Source organism: Budorcas taxicolor, chromosome 4 (genome assembly GCF_023091745.1).
Source record: "Budorcas taxicolor isolate Tak-1 chromosome 4, Takin1.1, whole genome shotgun sequence".
In the NCBI taxonomy this organism is placed as follows: domain Eukaryota; kingdom Metazoa; phylum Chordata; class Mammalia; order Artiodactyla; family Bovidae; genus Budorcas; species Budorcas taxicolor.
In genome coordinates, this window is record NC_068913.1 from 3,036,411 (window position 1) to 3,060,135 (window position 23,725).

Here is a 23,725-nt window from a genome sequence, read left to right on the forward strand (position 1 = left end):
GTGAAATATAGAAGGCATGCTTAAAATCTGATTAAATTGTAATTGAGAAAGTAACCTGGTCATTGCTGTGACTTGTAACACTTGAATATGACAACTAGAATTATAACTGACAACGTTTTACCAGGACATATCAGATTTTCATGAATTTCACGTAATTTCTAGGATATCTATATTAGTAATATCAACCATACAGTATAACCTGAGAAGATTTACCACCTTTTCAGCAGTACTTCCCATATAACTTAACATGTCCAATGAACCCAGGTAGTTTAATAGCTCTTTGGGATGTCTCAGAGGCCCTCTGAAGCACCCCAAAGTTAGCTAGAAGTCAAGTTATTTAGGTAGTTTTGTTGATAAATATCAAAAGAGTTTATAACACCAGCCATATAGGAGCATATAAGTCACTATGAAACGATAATTATTCACTTAGTCAAAATTAACAAAAGATTTCAAAGGTAAACAAAGAACAGATCACTTCAGAGGTAAAGAAACTCAAAATCCATTATCAAAGGCAGGTAAACATCCCAAGAGAACTTGTATTTATGCACAAAACTCTTCCCTTTGGGTCCACTTTCCATAGAACCTTATCAAGTTCTATACCCACTACTTTACTCTCTCATCCTGAAACACCCATCTGTAAGTCAGACCTACTTCCTTCTCCCTTCATAAAATGTAATTTCATTGCTCATATCTTCTTTACTGAACACACATCCTACTTTCCTTAAGCAACCAAAAACTGACCTTTATATTATCATTCTATAGATTGGTGAACATAAATACCAGTGATAACTTCAAAAAAAAAAAAAAATCTAGAGAACATCTCAGGATGGCATCAAACATTATTTATTAATAGTTCAAATCTTTTTAGTTTCTGTGTAAGAGGAAGTTAGTGTTAAGTACTGAATGTTTCAGAATCTTATTTTATTTGTCAATAGACTTCCATCACTTAGTTTAGCACACCAGAAATTCAGGTTACCAAGACCTAGAGAGACTGTTTTAGACAGATATTTCTAAAGTATAATTGTTCTTAATAGAGTTTATCTAAAAGCTCATATCTCATTTACATTTTTTGAATTTCTTCACTTGAGATTATTTTGTTGCTGATAAACTTGTAACAGATATAAAAATATAACAATGCTTAGCTTATAATAAACCTAGGCACAATGAAATACTATGCTTAATGACTCTTAGACATGTCTATATTAGATTAACAAGTAAACATTCATACTATATATTTAATATTGACTATTTTCCAGTTCAAATGAATTTGAAATTCATTTAGGTTTATATTTTGTATGTAGAATTGTCTGATTTGTAAGTGCTCACTTTTCTTTAGGCCAATTAAATTAGAATTCATTTACAACTTCAGCAATATTATTAAAAAAAAAAAAAAGGCACACACTGAGGCATATATAAATCCAGACAGACAGCAAAAAAAAAAAAAAAAAAAAGAATCTCATAGTTTTAATCTCATAGATTTAAAATGTCTCTTTGACACCCCACCCAACCTTTTTTTTTTTTGTTTTTTTTTGAAGTTCTAATTTGTCCAAAGCTGAGGCCTCAGGCAAATTGGGCTGTGTATTTCAAGGATATGAAAAGGGTTAACTTCAAGCTTTTCCCTAGGCAGGTCTTTTAACAAGCTAGTTGTTTTTAATTGCATATGCAAAAATAACTGGTTTTGTAGTTTCAAAGAAAAAAAAAATCATTTTAACCACTTTTCTCCCCAGAGTCTAAAGAATATCTTGGCTATCTTGTGTCAAAAAGTCATCTTTCCATCTGTAGTCATACTTTCATAGCTAAATATAGACCAAATAGTGCTCAAGTTGACTATGATATCAGGGGCAGATCAGCTGATAAAAATCTTGGATTGTCCTTCTGGTGGGAAGTGAGGTCTTTGTCCCATCAGAAGGATCTGAAGGGTTAAGGGGACTTGCAGGAGTGGGGGAAGCTTGGTCCTTTCCCACCCTGAGAAACAAGAGTAGTTATAGTGGATTCTTTAGAATGTTAGGGGAGTTTTTGATCCTTCAGGCTTTTGAATATAGAAGAAAGACCTGGACCAAAGGGAACCTCAGAATCCTTTCCTAGAAATCAAGTGGATATGAAAGGTCAAGTAGGGGGTCCTCTAGGAAATCTGATGGAGAGAGACAGAGTGAGACAGGTAATATGGAGGCAACAGAAAGACAGATGTGACATGAGTCCCTCAAATCCAGATTCCGATTGAGGGCCCTGAAGGACTGAATGTAATGAAATTATGGCTCAGAGGCAACACACAGGCTCCTGTAAATCAATCTGTACCAAAAGGGAAAGAAGTCAAAGTGACAGGGAAGAAGGCTGAAGGATCTGCCTTACAATCCTATCGGGGAAGTGGTGGACAGGGGACAATTGTCTGTTTTGCTTCAATCACTATGTGCCTGATACGGTGCACAGAAGTTGTCTTTCTGGGGGTGGGTGCCCTTGTGGCCTGATCCATTCCATATCCCGTTATCCTCATATGGGAATCTCCATGTTGCAGATGTGCTAATGGCTTTTAAGTGCCTTACCCATGCCTACACAATATTAGTTGGCCTAGTCCTCAGTTGGAAAGAAGACAAAGGAGAGACTGTCACCCATTTGGGCAATGTCTACTGGGGCTCAGTGGGCAGTGGGGCCTTTGGAACACACCAGAAGGTAACCCTAGCCAGAATTCCCCAATTACCTCCACAGCACTTGCCTCTTGGCAGAGGGTTCTTTTGAAAAAGGAGAAGAATGGAGGTGGGCCACCTAAGTTCTCTGTATGGGCCACCAAAAACGTCTTGGTCTGCACATGGGTTGGAAAAGAATTTCCAGATATGAGACAGAACGAAAGAGAAATAAAGTTTATTAGAGTGGGAGATGCTGTTAGAACAGCAGGTCCCCTCAAGGGAGAACCGAGATTGAACAGGTGTCCTTAGTCCACTTTTATACCCAGGGTACAAGGAGTGGGATAGGGGTCTTTTGCAGGTCATTTGCTTATTGGAAGAGGCACATATACTGGTGGGGGGGTTGGGAGAATAAGGCAAATATTTTCTCTCTGTGGTAAGATATAGAGGAGGACCTGAAATCCATTAATAGTTACAACATAGGGGAGGGAAGGGTGATAAGGGTCTAGTTTTTCTGTTCCTGCATTCCAAGACTCTCCTTGGTTTTATCTGCTCTTTTGTCCTTGGGTCACCACACTCTGTTATTTCACATCTCTTAAATATTTTTTTTTTATGAGTTTTATTTTATTTTTTAAAGTTTCCACAATGCATAGCAATATACAGGACAGTTTCAGTTCTTTATTGCTGCATTTCACCCACCCAGAAACACAAAGGCTGAAGGTAGGTGGTATCTCTCCTCCCTTTAGTGTTGGCTAAAGCTGCCATCATATGGAGGCTTGACTGGGTGGACATGTTTCAGGTGGCTCAGTTACATTGCTGGGAGTAGTTGCTGGCTTTCAGTTAAGAGCTCAGCTAGGCTTATTACCTGGGATACATCAGTTCTCCTGCATGTGGCATCTCCTGGCGGCTTATCTTGTTGCAGAAATCAGTATTTGAAAATCCAAGCAGCACAATCAGAGAGTTGGAAAACTAAGATTTGCTATGCTGGTGAGTCAAGAGGAGTTAATACTCCAAGCTCCGAGCCCCGAACAAAGGGATTACAGAGTTTTTATAGACACACTGTAGTGGGCAACACTAACTGTTAATAGGCTGGTTTAAAGTAAGGGGTTTTGCACATGTGGGAACAGTGGTCAAGGTGGGCAGCGGGATGCCTGACTTAGACAGTCATGATTAAGCAGGTTTGCGGGGGCTGGGTGATTGCAAACAGCAGGACAAGGACGAATAGGATAAACTCCGGTTACTAGTATTGCAAGTCCCCACTTTCTGAGACTATGTGACCTGACCTGTGTGATCCAGACTTTGCAAGGGGCAAGGTGAGTTACAGAGACAGAAGGAGGTAAAATTTTAACTTTTCCTCTTCAATCTCAGCCCAGTCACTAGGTTCAGATTGAGCATTCCTAAGCAGGGTCACCTGTGCCTCAAGAAATGAAAGTTGCTCAGTTGTGTCTGGCTCTTTGTGACCCTACGGAATTCTCCAGGCCAGAATACTGGAGTGGGTAGACTTTCCCTTCTCCAGGGGATCTTCCCAACCCAGGGATTGAACTCAGGTCTCCCACATTGCAGGCGAGTTCTTTACCAGCTGAGCCACAAGGGAAGCTTGGTATGGGCTCTGCCTCATGGTATGGGCCAAAACAACTGTAGGGCCAGCCAAGATGAAGGGGAGTGGAAATAGACTCTATCTCTCAATAGGAGGAGTGGCAAAGCATTTATAGCAACTTTAATCCCCAGGTTAGTAATGTAAATTACTTACATTCCTCCTGCCTGCTTCCCTAGTGGTTCAGATAGTAAAGAATCTGCCTTACAATGTAGGAGACCCAGGTTCAACCTCTGAGTTGGGAAGATCCCCTGAAGAAAAGAATGGCAACCCACTCCAGTATTCTTGCCTGGAGAATTCCATGGACAATAGATCCTGGCAGATTATAGTCCATAGACTTACCAAGAGTTGGACATGACTGAGCATCTAACACTACATTACTACTCTTGAATGTGAAGTACAGGCACCCCTCTTAAAACTTCTCAATTCATCCTGTATGGATGAATTCTCATCATGCTTGGGCTTAAGGTACAGGATTTCATCTTCTACATCAGGTTCAATTGTAGATGAGGTTTTCTGCATGCATGTTTTTTTCAGGTGTGGGGATCTACCTGCCTTATCACAGCAGATATGAAATGGGCTGAAAGAAACAAAGTAACTGTAATAGACACTCCTGTGCAGAAAAGCAGGTGTTATGGTCTGAATTGTGTCCCAACCTCAATTCATATGTTGACTGTATTTGGAGATAAGTCTTTTAAAAAGAGATTGAGGTAAATTTGGGCCATCTGCCTGGGCCCTGATCCACCTATTAGTACAAAAGTAAAGGACAGGAGCCATATGATAGTCACTGTATTACAGTCTTCTGAATCAAGCCAAGCCCATGCTGCCCTCTCCCTCTGCTCCTGGAACAGAGAGTGGTCCTTGGTCAGGTATCAGTTCTGTTTAACAGGGATGCTTCCTCAGGGATTTTGGATCCACCATTTGGATCCTGTATTCCTGTTCCATAAGAAATTAGTAATTTTCTAAGCTTGCTTACTGAGCAAAGTAGTCTGGGGGCTCAAAGTCATCTTTGCATGTTGAACTGTTTCTGCCACTTTCAGTGCAAGTAAGATACCTCCTTTTAATAATGTGGATTAAATTCTAGATCATGTCTGATGAGCTGAGGTGGATCTGATATAGTAATAATAGAAATAAAGTGTACAATAAATGCCATGTGCTTGAATCATCCTGAAACCATCCCCTCGTTCCTGGTCCATGGAAAAAATGTCTTCTACAAAACTGCCCTGGTGCCAAAAATGTTGGTGACCACTGCCTGTGATTATCTATATTTGTACAGTCTTACAGATGAGTCCCCCTCAACTTTGCGAAGTCCTCCATGGTGTTGTAGAACTTTGTCCTCAGTATCTTAGAAGCCCTTTTTTAAGGGAAGGACTGTGAGGGGACATCCTAAAGCTTTCTGAGATTTTAATAAAGGGTCTGATAAGCCACATGCATGCTCAGTTGCTCAGTCATGTCCTACTCTTTGCAACCCCATGGCCTGCCAAGCTCTTCTGGCCATGGAATTTTCCAGGCAAGAATTCTGGAGTGGGTTGCCATTTCCTCTTCCAGGGATCCTTGCAATCAATAAATTGTACTGAAGTCTTCTGAAAGTCTCCTACATTGCAGGTGGGATTCTTTACTGCTGAGCCACTGGGACCTAACTTAATCTTTACACTGGGTGCTCCCTGAACTTGGTCTTCATCCTGGAGTCATTTCCTACTTGGCCAAAGTTTGGATCCTTGGAGAAACTAGAGGAATTGTTTTCTTTTTCAAGTGCAATGTTGGAAATTCCCTAAATTACCAGTTTTACAGACAGTTGCTTTAATTTCTTTAAGTCCCATAGTTTTATACAGTCAGTGAAAGGAAACCAGTTGGTATTTATTCTTCCTGGAAATTTATTTTAGATATACACATTCATTTTATACATTTTCTTTCTTACATCTTATTACATGGAACATTCAGCTAGCAACTATACTGTTTATACAATAGGATCCCTTTTCTGAAGTCTTGAATAGTAATTTTGTGAACAAATTTCTCACTTCCTTTCCAGACTTCACAAATAGCCTGCTTTAAACTTGAGGTTCTGCCTGGATCCAAAGCCAGCCTCACAAATACCAACGTTTGATTCTGTGATATATTGATTCATAACAAAAGCCCCCAAAGTTAATTGTTTAAAGCATTTAATTTCTTTCACAATTCTCGAGTTGACTCACTGTAGGTTATTTACATTCTTCCCATGTAAAAGTGCACACAGCTGTTCTGACTTTCCCAGGTTGTCATCTCACTAAGCATTGGATACAGGCTGTAGTTTATGTTTGGGACTGTTAACTCCTAAGGGTTGACTCACACTGCAGACAGGTGGTGCTTCTCTCCACTGGGGGCTCATGAAGGCCAGGGCACCTAGATTTCCATCCACATGCATAAGCTCTGCTACTTGGTCTTCATTCTCATTTCATGACTGTTCCAAAAGGCAGCCATCTGAGAAATGAAGAAAGGACTTGTAGATCTAAATGAATAGACTTGGAAGCTACATAGCATCACTCTCATTGCTTTTTCCCTTCCAAAACAAGTCTCTGGACTGGCCCAGATTCAAGGGAAATGAAAGTAGTTTCTACCTATTGATTAAAGTAGCAGTAAAATTTATTTGCTACAGAATCTACAAAATTGGGTCTTGACTTAGTGTGTATTAAATAAATATTCGTTGAAAGAATGAAGGAATGTAAGACAATGTTCTCATCTAAGCTAATAGCACATTTCATTCACACTCTGTCAGTTGAAAGAGCACTAATATCTCAAGATGTATTTTAATTATTCATTCTCTGTGACACCTTTTAAATTCATCTGATAATGGCTTTCTTTTCATTTTAGCTAAATCATAATGCTCTTCATGCTCAACATAGCACTTATATAATATATTCACTTCTATCTTCACTAGCATGCAGACAAGTTGAAAGTTTGTGTGTTATTGATATATTTTCACCAAGCACCTGTCAGTGTGTCTTTTATATTAGTCCTTAATAAATAATTGTGAATATTTGCTGTTTTACATTAATAACCTTTAACTATAACTTTAGCACAGGTTTACAAAATTTTTTGAAATAAATTCTCTAAATAAGAATACATATTTTAAATTTTTTATTGAAATCTACTTGATTTACAATGCTGTGTTAGGACTACATATTTTTCAAACAAACATTTTATTTTAACATAATTTAAGATTTATATAAAAATGAAGATGATGCAGAGAATTCCAATATAACCCACACACATTTCACTTAATATTAACACCTTATATTAATATGGTACATATATTGTAATTATGAATCAATATTGATGCTTTGTAAATTAAAGTCTATACATTATTCAGATTATCCTAGTTTTCACCTAAAGTGTTTTTTTTCTGTTCAAAGATCCCAACCAAATTTCCATATTATATGAAGTGATGAAATGGGAAGTGATGGAATACGATGCCATGATGTTAGTTTCTTGAATGCTGAGTTAGTTTCTTAAATCTTGAATGTTTTAAGCTAGGTTTTTGACTCTCCTCTTTCACCTTCATCAAAAGGCTATTTAGTTCCTCTTCCGTTTCTGCCATTAGGGTGGTATCATCTGCACATCTGAGGTTATTGATATTTCTTTCCCAGCAATCTTGATTCTAGATTGTGCTTCATCCAGCCCAGCATTTCCCATGATGTATTTTGGATAAAAGTTAAAAGAACAGGGTAACAATCTACAGCCTTGATGTACTCCATTTCCAATTTTGAATCAGTCCCTTGTTCCATGTTCAGTTTTAGCCGTTGCTTCTTGACCTGCATATAGATTTCTCAGAAGGCAAGTAAGGTAGTCTGATATTTCCATTTCTTTAAGAATTTTCCATAATTTGTTGTGATCCACACAGTCAAAGTCTTTAGCATAGTCAATGAAGCATAAGTAGAAGCTTTTTCTGGAATTCTCTTGCTTTTTCTATGATCCACTTGATGTTGGGAATTTGATTACTGGTTCCTCTGCCTTTTCTAAATCCAGCTTGTACATCTGGAAGTTCTCAGTTCACATACTGTTGAAGCCTAGCTTGAAGGATTTTCAGTATTACCTTGCTAGCATGTAAAATGAGTGCAATTGTGTGGTAGCTTGAACAGTCTTTGGCATTGTCCTTCTTTGGAATAGGGATGAAACTGACCTTTTCCTGTTTGTTACAAACTTGTGTGTAGCCTGACTTCCTCTCTTGCCTCCCTGGAGTTGTCACTCAGAACTAACTGAGGTGCTGTATCCTGGGCTGTAGTCCTCATTTTGCTCCAAATAAAAAACTTAACTTGCAACTCTCAAATTGGGCATACTTTTTAGTCAACATAGACTATCAAGAGAATAAAAAATTTAAATAAATCAGATAAATGCAAGGAAGAAAACATAGTTATCCATAACCCATCATTTGGAGATATTTATGCAAAAAATTTATAAGATTTTCTTTTTACGTACATGCTTAGCTTTTTCTAAAAGTAACACACATGACATTTTTGCACTGCAAATCTTGTGTTGAGTCACATAACTCTAAATGCTTTTCACTAATAACAGGAAAAGAACCACAAATCCCACTGTGTTACTCAGTTTAAGCTCACTGTGCTTGCTGTACAAGAGGCCAATAAATCCAAGGGATGAGGTGTTGAGATAAGGAATATAACTTTATTTGGAAAGCCAGTTGACAGACACCAACTCCCGGAGTCCACCCAAACCCATGTCCATTGAGTAGGTGATGCCATCCAACCATCTCATCCTCTGTCACCCCCTTCTCCTCCTGCCCTCAATCTTTCTCAGCATCAGGGTCTTTTCCAATGAGTCACCTCTTTGCATCAGGTGGCCAAAGTATTGGAGTTTCAGCTTCAACATCAGTCTTTCCAATGAACGCCCATGACTGATTTCCTTTAGGACAGACTGGTTCGATCTCCTTGTTTACCAAGGGACTCTCAAGAGTCTTCTCCAACACTATGTTGTTGGAAGGTGGACCCCTTCCAGGGCCCGAAACTGGGCTCTTGTCTAACACTCGGAAATGAATTGTCTGAGGAGACACATGTGCTGACAAAGCAAGAGATTTTATTGGGAAAGGGCACCAGGGTGGAGAGCAGTAGGGTAAGGAAACCCAGGAGAACTGCTCTGCTGAGTGGCTCACAATGTCAGGTTTTATGGTGATAGGATTAGTTTCTGGGTGGTCTTTTACCAATCATTCTAATTCAGTATTTCCTGGTGGCACACACATCGCTCAGCCAAAATGGATGCTAGGGAGAGGGATTCTGGGAAGTGGAGGGACATGCAGTGTCTCCTTTAGACCTTTGTCCAGTTGGTGGTGGCTTATTAGTTCCGTATTCCTTATCAGGATCTCCTGTCATAAAACAACTCATGCAAATAGTTACTATGGTACCTGGCCAGGGTGGGTGGTTTCAATCAGTGCATTTCCCCTAACTACTACAGTTCAAAAGCATCAATTCTTCTATGCTCAGCTTTCTTTATAGTCCAACTCTCACATCCATACATGACCACTGGAAAAACCATAGCCTTGACTAGATGGACCTTTGTTGGCAAAGTAATGTCTGTGCTTTTTAATATGCTGTCTAGGTTGGTCATAACTTTCCTTCCAAGGAGTAAGATGGCAGTAATGTCTGAAAATAACCAACTTGTCCGGGTCTGGATGCCAGGTTCTTTTATGTATCAGAGATGGGGTGGGAGGGGTGGGGGTGCGAGACGGGGAGTGTGGAAATGAAGTAAAAAGACCATTTAATTTTTTTCAAATATCTCCTAGAATGGCAAGCCTTAGGCAGGGGAATGTGGTAATTTACTATCATTCACAGATGGCAATATCAGATATCAAATTGTCTCCCTTTGAGGTAAACAAAGGCATTTGGTTTAAGGGTCAGGTAGAGCGGGTAGGGTTCTCTGAGGTATGCCATTATGTATGATTATAATAACAAAAGAGGCCAAAGACACAGGTCTAGAACAGAGGAGTTAATATTGGTTTCTCTGGGTTACATAAGTAATATCTGAGGGTTTGAGTCTTTCTTCAATTTAATCTGTGTTACACAGTCAGTTCTTAGAAAATGATTAGGTTTTTGTGTTTTGAGATCTTGGTTAAATGTGTGGTATGGTAACATTTTAGAATTTCCACTTATAAAATTATATCAAGATTGTATTAAATTATAAATGTAAAATTTCCTCAAATTCCCCCCAAAATTGAATTATCTTTTCTGACATAATTTTAATAGGATTTAAATTTTCCATTATTAGAATTTTTACATCAAAACTGATCTTTTAAAATTATTCTTAATATTGGATTGCATAACATTTAGTTACAACAATGTGTACATTGTAGATTTTTTGGATAAATTATAAGCAGTGGGATGGCTGAGAAAAATAAAGACTACATTAATAGTACATGAAAAAACTTAGAGTGTTACCTGTATGATACTCTTCAATGACTTCCTTCTAATAGTCAATTTTATGTAACATATTTTTAAATGTTGTTTACTTTGGTGTATTTATGTCAATGTGCATATGTTGCTATTCATAATTTCTTATAATTTGCTTCTTAATATACAAGCAAGATTTATTTTAACTTTTTTTTTTTCAAAGAAAAACAAGCCAATAGTATTTGTGAAAGTTGAAGTAATTAAAATAATTTCAACTGAATAATGTTGTAGCTATGCATTCCGGAAAGCAAACTCACTCAGAAGGACAATGCAGATAATGGAGTGCAGTTTATTATACCAGCGGGCCCAAGGCAAAGTCTCCTCTTAGCCAAAGACCCCAACCAGCATTTGTGAAAATCTTTTATACCCCATGTGTACATGTCTGAACCCACCACTCCAAATTCCTTGAGACTTACATAAACCAAGGAAATGCAATCCCAATAACCCCATCATTCATGTGCTATGTGCTCATGTGCTCAAACAAACAATTAGCAAATAATCAATAAACTCAGGGTTACACTCCGATTGATACAGAAAAAATTATGGCCTGTCTAGAGGAAGGAGTGATTAGGGTATATTTTCTCTTAGGCGACGAGTAACCTAGATACAATCTTCAAGGTTCCCCTGTCTGGAGGGGTTATTATCCTTCTGTTGTTGTTTTCATAGGGACTAAACACAGAGTTCAGAGTCCATTGGAAAGGTGGCCGAGCATGATCAGCATGAACAGGCCTAAGATGGAGTCCGGGCCTTATGAATTCCCTCTTCAATAACACTAAAGCTATCATTAAAGCAATAGAATGGCAAAAATTGATAATCTCATATTATCTTAGTTCAATTAATTCATAGTTAACTTGGACCATAACCCTATGTAATCTTGTGTAGTTTATTTAGTCAGAGAAAAGTAGCACTATATATAGAGAAAATAATAACTTCAAAATACTCTAACTTCCTTATCTTAAAATGATTGGATGGTGATATTGCAAAATAAAAAAAAGCAGTTCCAATTAAACACTGTAAGAAGACAAAGTTCCTTGTAAAATATAATTAAACAAATATGTCTATCCAAAATAAATAATTTGAATATAAGGCAATGAGGTATATTAAAAAATCCAAATTTTGAAAGCTATTATATATTTTATACTTTAAATATTCTAAATATTCCTGGTGCCAATATGTTGAGAATTATTAACAAATTCAAATAATACTGTGTTTGTCTTCCCTGTTAGCTCAGTTGGTAAAGAATCCTCCTACAATACGGGAGACCTGGGTTGGATCCCTGAGTTGGGAAGATTCCCTGGAGAAGGGAAAGGCTACCCATTCAAGTATTCTGGCCTGAAGAATTCCATAGTTAGTCCATGGGGTCACAAAGAGTTGGACACGACTTTGTCTTATGACTTAAAAATATTGTTAATGCCAAGAGAAATGTATTGGTTGTACTTTGGAAATGACATATTTTATATCTTCATTATCATTATTAAAAATGTTCAATTCCATGAAAATAATTTGATAACAGTGATAATATCTATTGAGTGAAGGAAAAGTTTAGAGTTGTTTGTAACACATCTGAATCACTGCTGAATAGGCAAAGTTTGTATGCATTTTCTTTTAACATCCCTAGAAGTATTATGATTCGTTTTCACTTAAAGCAATGTTTTAAAGTCATGATCTTTAGAGCAAATATCAGAATCATCTAATTCACTGGCAAAACATGCATTACACAAGACCAGTTACATCAAAAATGCAATGCATATATATGAGGGTTGTGTGAGTCAAGTTACATTACTAAATCTGAATCTTTGGAAGATATGAGTGTTATTACTTTTAATCAGCTTATCTAAATCTTCTTTTTAAATATAAAGTCCAACATTTTCTAAAGAGTTTATTTTTTCACTTATGTTAGAAAATAAGGTAATAAAATGTGACATATTAATAGTCAAATATCACACCCACACTCATATCACATGCTTACTTTGAAAATCTAAAAGTTAATCTCTACCATGGAAATCGGGACCCTCTGAAGAAGCTGTAAGAAATGTCAGGCAGGTCAGATCCCATAATGTGACAATCATCTGCTTGTTGGTGACATTTTCATTCTTCAATTTCAATAACAGTTATAAGACTTTCTCCATGGCAAGATATCTTGTGCTTTTAACACAAGAGTCATAATCAAAGATGACTATGATTACTATGAAGATGTAAAGAAGCTCCTTAAACTCATCAGAAAGAAGGTAAAGGGTGGAAATAATGATAAAAAGGAAGAACTTAATATAATGAAAAATAAACAGAATTAACAAAGTGAAATTTTAATTCTCTGAAATTACTTCCTTTTTTTTTTCAAGCCCTTTGTGAAAAAATGGGGCAAAATGTAAGTATAACTATATGATTGCCTTTGTTGATAAGCAGAACAATGAGAATTTATGAGCCAATCATTTGATCACATGGAAAATAAAGTAGCAAGAGGGAAGTCTGGTGTTTCAGCTGTTTTCCCCTTTTAAAAGGGTTTTCCAGGTAAGAATACTGGAGTGGGCTGTCATTTCCTTCTCCAGGGGATCTTCTCAACCCAGAGTTTGAATCCGTGTCTCCTGAGTCTCCAGCGCTGGCAGGTGGATTCTTTACCAGCTGAGCCACCAGGGAAGCCCTTTTAAAGGGGTTACTGGTCCCCAAAGTTTAAATGGCATTTGAAATGATGAGGTAAATGGAACATTTTAGTAAGCTTATGGGGTTAGGATTCAAGACCTGCTGAAAATGAGAGACCCAATGAACCTCCCAGGTTTTCACTTGGGAACCCCAAGGGCTATTCAAAGAGCCAACCTGAGCAACCCACATCAGAATCACATCAGTCTCTGGATTATTAGGGTGATTCAATCCCAGACTATCTCCCCACTATTAGCAAAAATACATCATTTCTGAAATAGGATAGCATATAGGAAACTACATACCAGAACTACAAAAATTAACTGCTTAAGAATTAATCCAGCAAAAGACTTTATAGAAGAAATAATAAAACATTATTAAAAGGAATGTTTAAATTCCAAATAATTGGAAGGATATAATATGCTTATTAAGTGTAAACATCCATATTTTAAATACTCCAAATATTTTCTAAAATTTAGTGTAATCACCATGAAGATGTTTTACATGTTGCTTTGTGGAAATTCACAACCTGCTTTTTAAAAAAAACTGATTTATTTTAATTGGAGGCTAATTACTTTATAATATTGTGTTGGTTTTTGCCATACATTGGCATGAATAAGTCATGGGTGTACATGTGTCGCCCTGTTTGAACCCCTTTCCTGCCTCCCTCCCATCACTCTGGGTTGTCCCAGTGTGAAATAGATGACCAGTCCAAGAGTGATGGATGAAGCAAGACATACAAACTGCTTTTAAAATAAGAATAATGGAAAAGAAGAAGTAAAACTCTCACTGTTTGCAGATGACATGATCCTCTACATGGAAAACCCTAAAGACTCCACCAGAAAATTACTAGAGCTCATCAATGAATATAGTAAAGTTGCAGGATATAAAATCAACACACAGAAATCCCTTGCATTCCTATACACCAATAATGAGAAAGTAGAAAAAGAAATTAAGGAAACAATTCCATTCACCATTGCAACGAAAAGAATAAAATACTTAGGGATATATCTACCTAAAGAAACTAAAGACCTATATATAGAAAACTATAAAATACTGATGAAAGAAATCAAAGAGGACACTAATAGATGGAGAAATATACCATGTTCATGGATTGGAAGAAACAATATAGTGAAAATGAGTATACTACCCAAAGCAATTTACAAATTCAATGCAATCCCTATCAAGCTACCAGCCATATTTTTCACAGAACTAGAACAAATAATTTCAAGATTTGTATGGAAATACAAAAAATCTCGAACTGCCAAAGCAATCTTGAGAAAGAAGAATGGAACTGGAGGAATCAACTTGCCTGACTTCAGGCTCTACTACAAAGCCACAGTCATCAAAACAGTATGGTACTGGCACAAAGACAGACATATAGATCAATGGAACAAAATAGAAAGCCCAGAGATAAATCCACACACATATGGACACCTTATCTTTGACAAAGGAGGCAAGAATATACAATGGAGTAAAGACAATCTCTTTAACAAGTGGTGCTGGGAAAACTGGTCAACCACTTGTAAAAGAATGAAACTATATCACTTTCTAACACCGCACACAAAAATGAACTCAAAATGGATTAAAGATCTAAATGTAAGACCAGAAACTATAAAACTCCTAGAGGAGAACATAGGCAAAACACTCTCAGACATAAATCACAGCAGGATCCTCTATGATCCACCTCCCAGAATTCTGGAAATAAAAGCAAAAATAAACAAATGGGATCTAATTAAAATTAAAAGCTTCTGCACAACAAAGGAAAATATAAGCAAGGTGAAAAGACAGCCTTCTGAATGGGAGAAAATAATAGCAAATGAAGCAACTGACAAACAACGAATCTCAAAAATATACAAGCAACTTATGCAGCTCAATTCCAGAAAAATAAACCACCCAATCAAAAAATGGGCCAAATAACTAAATAGACATTTCTCCAAAGAAGACATACGGATGGCTAACAAACACAAGAAAACATGCTCAACATCACTCATTATCAGAGAAATGCAAATCAAAACCACAGTGAGGTACCACTTCACACCAGTCAGAATGGCTGCGATCCAAAAATCTGCAAGCAATAAATGCTGGAGAGGGTGTGGAGAAAAGGGAACCCTCCTACACTGTTGGTGGGAATGCAAACTAGTACAGCCACTATGGAGAACAGTGTGGAGATTCCTTAAACAATTGCAAAGAGAACTGCCTTATGACCCAGCAATCCCACTGCTGGGCATACACACCGAGGAAACCAGAATTGAAAGAGACACATGCACCCGAATGTTCATCGCAGCACTGTTTATAGTAGCCAGGACATGGAAACAACCTAGATGTCCATCAGCAGATGAATGGATAATAAAGCTGTGGTACATATACACAATGGAGTATTACTCAGCCGTTAAAAAGAATTCATTTGAATCAGTTCTGATGAGATGGATGAAACTGGAGCCGATTATACAGAGTGAAGTAAGCCAGAAAGAAAAACACCAATACAGTATACTAACACATATATATGGAATTTAGAAAGATGGCAATGACGACCCTGTATGCAAGACAGGAAAAAAGACACAGCTGTGTATAACGGACTTTTGGACTCAGAGGGAGAGGGAGAGGGTGGGATGATTTGGGAGAATGGCATTCTATCATGTATACTATCATGTAAGAATTGAATCGCCAGTCTATGTCTGACGCAGGATACAGCATGCTAGGGGCTGGTGCATGGGGATGACCCACAGAGATGTTATGGGGAGGGAGGTGGGAGGGGGGTTCATGTTTGGGAACACATGTAAGAATTAAAGATTTTAAAATTAAAAAAATAAAAAAAAACTATTAAAAAATAAAAATAAAATAAGAATAATGAAGACAGTCATGAAAAGAATGAGTGGGAGGACTTTCATTACTATAAAATCAACACTCGGTATAAAATTAGCACTCACTATTTAGCTACAGTAATTAAACAGTGTTGCATTGACACCAAAATAGATATTCGACCAAAGAAACATGAGGAAGAATCCAGAAATGAATCCAAAGTTTTATTGGGCAGAAAGAGTTTTAGTAGGAATGACTTCAGTTCAAGGAATTTAGAAGATCAGAAACATCTATAATGTATGCCCCAAACCTGAAGCACTTGTAAAAGCCCAAAGGGCATGTGTCTTTTAATTCTCACTTTCACAGATATGCATGTGAAGGAGTGGAAAAAATCTTCCTCCTTTTGAATCTCCACAAGGCATTAAATGACTACATATATCTTACACTGTACACAAACATCTCTCCAGGGCTGGCTGAGGACATAAAGGTGGAAGGTAAAGCTTAGAACAGATAACGTAATTGATCCTACTGACTGTGGGGTAGGAGGAGATTTCTTCAAAGGATACAAAAGTCATTAAGCGTAAAGAGAAAGGCTGACAAACTGTATCACATTCAAACAAAGATCTTAAGATTTCATTATCAAGAAATTCAGAATTAAGCCACAGAGTGGGATAGATTATTTGTTATACATGTACCCAAAAAAGAAGTCATATACAGAATATACAGAGAAGAACAGCAACAAGCAAACAACCAAAAAGAAATGAATGTAAATTACTTACACAGTCACTTTGTAAAAATGATAAAAATTCATTACTTTTCATCAACAAAATGCAAATTAAATCCTCAATAACATGTATATGACAAAATGGATAACTAATGATAACACCAGGGTTTGTGAGAATATGGAACATTGGAATGTCATAGATGGCTTGGATTTTTAGATAAGGTAAAATTATTCAGAATGTTTCTTCTCTTGTACTGTAAGTTGACTTTTTCATGATCCTCTTACAAATCATTTTACCTAAGATTTTTACATATTTTGTGACTAAGCATATTAACTTAAATGTATCTAACATTTTTATATATTTAATAAGTTTTCTGGCTGCTGACCTCTAAGTTATGAACCAATGTGCTTGATGACACTATATTAAGGTAGATTTTGATTATTAACTTAGAAGCCAATTATAAGCAACCATGAAAAGCAACGTATGTGCATTGACATAAATGCACCACAAAACAAAGATGTATCACAGAAAATCAACTGGTAGAATGAAGTGTAAGAAAATAACTATTTATAAATACAAATTAACATCCCTCTCCCTTTTAATTCACATACTATTAATACAGACTCTATTTTTCTCAGTTATTCTATTTCACAAAACCTATCCAAAGACCTATCCATCCTTTGTTGAATAGGAATTTTTAACAAAACAGTATTATTCACAACATTATATAAAACAGTACTTTTATATGATACAAATATTTTATAAATATGATACAAAAATTATATGATAATTTTAACCAATTTTATAATTTGAGAAAATTGTGCTATATGAGATTCCTTTTCGTAATTTTCTAATGGAAAACATTTCATAATATATGGGAAAAAATCTAAATTTCCTTTTGGAAAGAGAGAGACATCAAAATTTAATTACTTTCCAGTCCCAAAGAAAGGCAGTGCCAAAGGATGATCAAACTACCACACGATTGCATTCATCTCACAAGCTAGCAAAGTAATGCTCAAAATTTTCCAAGCCAGGCTTCAACAATATGTGAATTGTGAAAATCCGGAAGTTCAAGCTGGTTTTAGAAAAGGCAGAGGAACCAGAGGTCAAATTGCCAACACCCGTTGGATCATTGATAAAGGAAGAGAGTTACAGAAAAATATATATTTCTCCTTTATTAACTATGCCAAAGCCTTTGACTGTGTGGATCACAACAAATTGTGGAAAATTATTCAAAAGATGAGAAAATCAGACCACTTTACCTGCCTCCTGAGAAATCTATATGCAGGTCAAGAAGCAAGTTAGAACTGGACATGGAAAAGCAGACTGGTTCCAAATCGGGGAAGGAGTATGTCAAGACTGTATATTGTCACCCTTCTTATTTAACAATATGCAGAGTACATCATGAGACATGCTTGGCTGGATGAAGCACAAGCTTTAATCAAGATTTTCAGGAGAAATATCAATAACCTCAGATATGCACATGACACCATCCTTACGGAAGAAAGCAAACAACTAAAGACCCTCTTGATGAAAATGAAAAAGGAGAGTGACAAAGTTGGCTTAAAACTCAGCATTCAGAAAACTAGGATCATGGCATCTGGTTCCATTACTTCATAGCAAATAGATGGAGAAACAATGGAAACTGTGTCTAAATTTATTTTTGGGGAACTCTAAAATCACTGCAGATGGTGACTGCAGCCATGAAACTGAAAGACGTTTGCTCCTTGGAGGAAAAGCTATGACCAACCTAGACAGCATATTAAAAAGCAAAGACATGACTTTGCAACAAAAGTCTGTCTAGTCAAAGATATGGTTTTTCCAGTAGTCATGTAAGAATGTGAGAGTTGGACTACAAAGAATGCTGAGCGCTGAAGAATGATGATGCTTTTGAACTGTGATGTTGGAGAAGACTCTTGAGAGTCCCTTGGAAAGCAAGGAAATCCAACCAGTCAATCCTAAAGAAACTCAGTCCTGAATGTTCATTGGAAAGACTGATATTGAAGCTGAAACTTCAATACTTTGGCCACCGGATGAGAAGAGCTGACTTATTTGAAATGATCCTGATGCTGGGAAAGATTGAAGGCAGGAGGAGAAGGGGACATAAGAGGATGGGATAGTTGGCATCACCGACTCAATGGACATGAGCCTGAGCAAGCTCAGGAAGTTGGTGATGGTCAGGGAGGCCTGGCAGGCTGCAGTCCATGGAGTCGTACACAATGGAGGGACTGAACCGACTAACTGAATCACAGAATGAGCATCAGAGAAGAAAGTAAAAAGCCGCTCTGGCCACAAAATATTAGTTATGCTAGTTTTTGGTTTTCTCAGTTGTTATTGGTAAAACATTTTAAAGTTGTATTTGTTACTTTCAAATATGAGAAGAAATAAAAAAAAAAATTCAGAATGCAGATATGTCATGTGTGTTCTTTAAAAAAAGAAAATGTTGGTAAAAATAAAGACTACAAGTAATCCATAAAAATATAACTGTGATTATCTAAATGAAAAGACAGACATTTCTTCTTCTTTTTTCATTTGCAATTTCCAGATTTTCCACAATGAGTAGTTAAACAAAACAAAACAATGATGCATGCTGTTAAAATAAATATTAAACTTAATTCTGCTCACCAAAAATCTTCTTTTGTTAAATTTTAATCCCATATTTAATTTGTGTTGTTATTCAACATCATCAAGTATTCAACAATTATTTATTGAGAGTTAACAGATAGGGTTATAGTCACTTAGTAACAATTGTGAATGAAATATTGCTCTTTTCTAAACTTGCTTAGTATGTCATGAAGAACTGAATACAAATCTCAAGTATGATTCCAGCATAAAAAATGAAAATACAATTAATATGAAATGAAAGTCATGATTTCTAACATGGGAATTAAAAAGAAAAAAAAAATGTGTTCCTGAAGACTGTGCTGGACCTAACAGAAGCAGATTAAGAAGAGGTGGCAAGAATACATGGAAGAACTGTACAAAAAAGATCTTCACGACCCAGATAATCATGATGATGTGATCACTCATCTAGAGCCAGACATGTTGAAATGTGAAGTCAACTGGGCCTTAGAAAGCATCACTACAAACAAAGCTAGTGGAGGTGATGGAATTCCAGTTGAGCTCTTTCAAATCCTGAAAGATGATGCTGTGAAAGTGCTGCACTCAATATGCCAGCAAGTTTGGAAAACTCAGCAGTGCCCACAGGACTGGAAAAGGTCAGTTTGCATTCCAGTTCCAAAAGAAAGGCAATGCCAAAGAATGTGCAAACTACCACACAATTGCACTCATCTCGCATGCTAGTAAAGTAATGCTTAAAATTCTCCAAGCCAGACTTCAGCAATACGTGAACCGTGAACTCCCTGATGTTCAAGCTGGTTTTAGAAAAGGCAGAGGAACCAGAGATCAAATTGCCAACATCCGCTGGATCATGGAAAAAGCAAGAGAGTTCCAGAAAAATATCTATTTCTGCTTTATTGACTATGCCTAAGCCTTTGACTGTGTGGATCACAATAAACTGGAAAATTCTGAAAGAGATTAGAATACCAGACCACCTGACATGCCTCTTGAGATTTCTGGATGCAGGTCAGGAAGCAACAGTTAGAACTGGACATGGAACAACAGACTGGTTCCAAATAGGAAAAGGAGTATGTCAAGGCTGTATATTGTCACCCTGCTTTTTTAACTTATATGCAGAGTACATCATGAGAAACGCTGGACTGGAAGAAACACAAGCTGGAATCAAGATTGCCAGGAGAAATATCAATAACCTCAGATATGCAGATGACACCACCCTTATGGCAGAAAGTGAAGAGGAACTAAGAAGCCTCTTGATGAAAGTGAAAGAAGAGAGTGAAAATGTTGGCTTAAAGCTCAACATTCAGAAAACGGAGATCATGGCATACGGTCCCATCACTTCACGGGAAATAGATAGAGAAACAGTAGAAACAGTGTCAGACTTTATTTTTGGGGGCTCCCAAATCAGTGCAGATGGTGACTGCAGCCATGAAATTAAAAGATGCTTACTCCTTGGAAGAAAACTTATGACCAATCTAGATAGTATATTCAAAAGCAGAGACATTACTTTGCCAACTAAGGTCCGTCTAGTCAAGGCTGTGGTTTTTCCTGTGGTCATGTATGGATGTGAGAGTTGGACTGTGAAGAAGGCTGAGCGCCGACGAATTGATGCTTTTGAACTGTGGTGTTGGAGAAGACTCTCGAGAGTCCCTTGGACTGCAAGGAGATCCAACCAGTCCTTTCTGAAGGAAATAAACCCTGGGATTTCTTTGGAAGGAATGATGCTAAAGCTGAAGCTCCAGTACTTTGTCCACCTCATGCGAAGAGTTGACTCATTGGAAAAGACTCTGATGCTGGGAGGGATTGAGGGCAGGAGGAGAATGGGATGACCCAGGATGAGATGGCTGGTTGGCATAATGGACTTGATGGACATGAGTCTGAGTGAACTACAGGAGATGGTGATGGACAGGGAGGCCTTTCGTGCTGGGATTCATGGGTTCGCAAAGAGTCGGACACGACTGAGCGACTGAACTGAACTGAAGACTGTGCAGTAAACTAGAGCTTGAAATATGATTACGTTTTCCCTGACAGAGTGTAGATAAAAATATATCTAGGCTGATATAAATGTGGTTTTTTTTCTCATTAATACAAATATTTTTTAAAAGATCTATTTAATGCACATTGTTGTTCAGTTGCTACGTCATGTCTGACATATTAATCCATCCCAGTTACATGGTCTTTGTGATAAAATAAAATTATAAAAATTAGGTAAAATTTGGTGACATGCCCTCCCCTCGCCAAGTCCCCCCATCCTCCAGCCCCATTTTCACCAATAAAATGCAGCTGATGCCAGCTCGGAGCCTCTATGAGATCTCAGGACCTGTATTCACTATTTGCAACTCATTCTTTGGCAATCTAGCTGTCTTATGATGAGCTAAGGCACATCAAAAGTCATGAGTAGTGACTTCCCTAGTGGACCAGTGGCTACAACTTCATGCTCCCAAAGCAGGAGGCCCAGGTATGATCCATGGTTGGGAAACTAGATCCCACATGCTGAAACTAAGTGTTTGTATAATGCAACCAAAACATCCTGTATGCCACAACTAAGAGAGAAACTAATGATTACTTACAATGTTGAATTCATGATGTCTGAAGAAGGGGACTTAGCTTCAGGATCAAGGAGCAGACTTGATCCCTCAGAGTTTTCCTGTGGCCGAAGTTTTACTACGGTGAAAAATGGCAGAGAACGCTTCTGACATAGACATCAGAGGGGGATGGAAAGTGACCTCTCACTAGTCTTAGCAAGGGAGCTATATACTTTTTCAATTGTTTATTAACAACAGATCTAAAGAAAGTCTCAAGGTTGTAAAAATCTTACTAGACCCATTCCCATAATTTACATTTTAAGATGACTGGATTAGTCAGAATGCTCTTAAGGAGAAACATGTCCTTGAACAGGATACACTGTTGTTATGTAATCCTTGGTATAGAGTTCATAATGAGTTGTTTTGTCGTGTAATCATTAGCTCTGGGCTTAAAGAAAAAAAAATGTTTTATGTGACTAAGATGGAGGAATATAGAAAAAATAAGTTTGTCCTTTTCTTCTCCAGAGCCCCAGACTCCTTTTTCCCTCCTCCTTTTCTTACTTCTCCTCCTCCTCCTCCTGTTCCTCCTACTCCTTCTCCTCCAGGACCCTGGACTTCTTATCAACCTAAGAACTAACTCTCTCAGTTATTAACATTCAAAGTATGTGGTATATTTGGGCATTTTACTTGAAACAATAGATATGACATTTTGTTTATTTTTTTTGTGTATGATTATTTTAAAAGTTCCTTCAAGCCTAAGTCAGCTTATTGTGATATATTATGAGATTTGCACAAACAGTGTTTTGTACTTTGGTGGTAGAATTGTGAGCCCAAAGATGGGTGATGCTTAATTACAATGGGAGTGGAAGAAGTGAAAGAAAAGTGAGGCCAGGGCCGACTGGGATGTGCGTGTGTGTGGTGAGGTCACAGTACAGTTGTATGGAGTTGGACTGTGATAAAAGTGCACCAAAGCCAAGATTCACAGCAAGAGTAAAACAATGACTTGATGGTTGAATGAGAAAATGCTACAGTATTTTTATTTTATTTTATTTATTATTATTACTTTATTTTACTTTACATACTGTATTGGTTTTGGCATATACTGACATGAATCCGCCATGGGTGTACATGAGCTCCCAAACATGAACCCCCCTCCCTCCCTCCCACGGATCATCCCCGTGCACCAGCCCCAAGCATCCTGTATTCTGCATCAAACATAGACTGGCGATTCATTTCTTACATGATAGTATACATGTTTCAATGCATTCTCCCAAATCATCCCACCCTCTCCCTCTCCCACAGAGTCCAAATGTCCGCTCTACACATCTGTGTCTTTTTTCCTGTCTTGCATACAGGGTCATCATTGCCATCTTTCTAAATTCCGTATATATGTGTTAGTATACTGTATTGGTGTTTTTCTTTCTGGCTTACTTCACTCGGTATAATCGGCTCCAGTTTCATCCATCTCATCAGAACTGATTCAAATGTATTCTTTTTAATGGCTGAGTAATACTCCATTGTGTATATGTACCACAGCTTTCTTATCCATTCATCTGCTGATGGACATCTAGGTTGTTTCCATGTCCTGGCTATTATAAACAGTGCTGTGATGAACATTGGGGTACATGTGTCTCTTTCTATTCTGGTTTCCTTGGTGTGTATGCCCAGCAGTGGGATTGCTGGGTCATAAGGCAGTTCTCTTTGCAATTGTTTAAGGAATCTCCACACTGTTCTCCATAGTGGCTGTACTAGTTTGCATTCCCATGAACAGTGCAAGAGGGTTCCCTTTTCTCCACACCCTCTCCAGCATATTTATTGC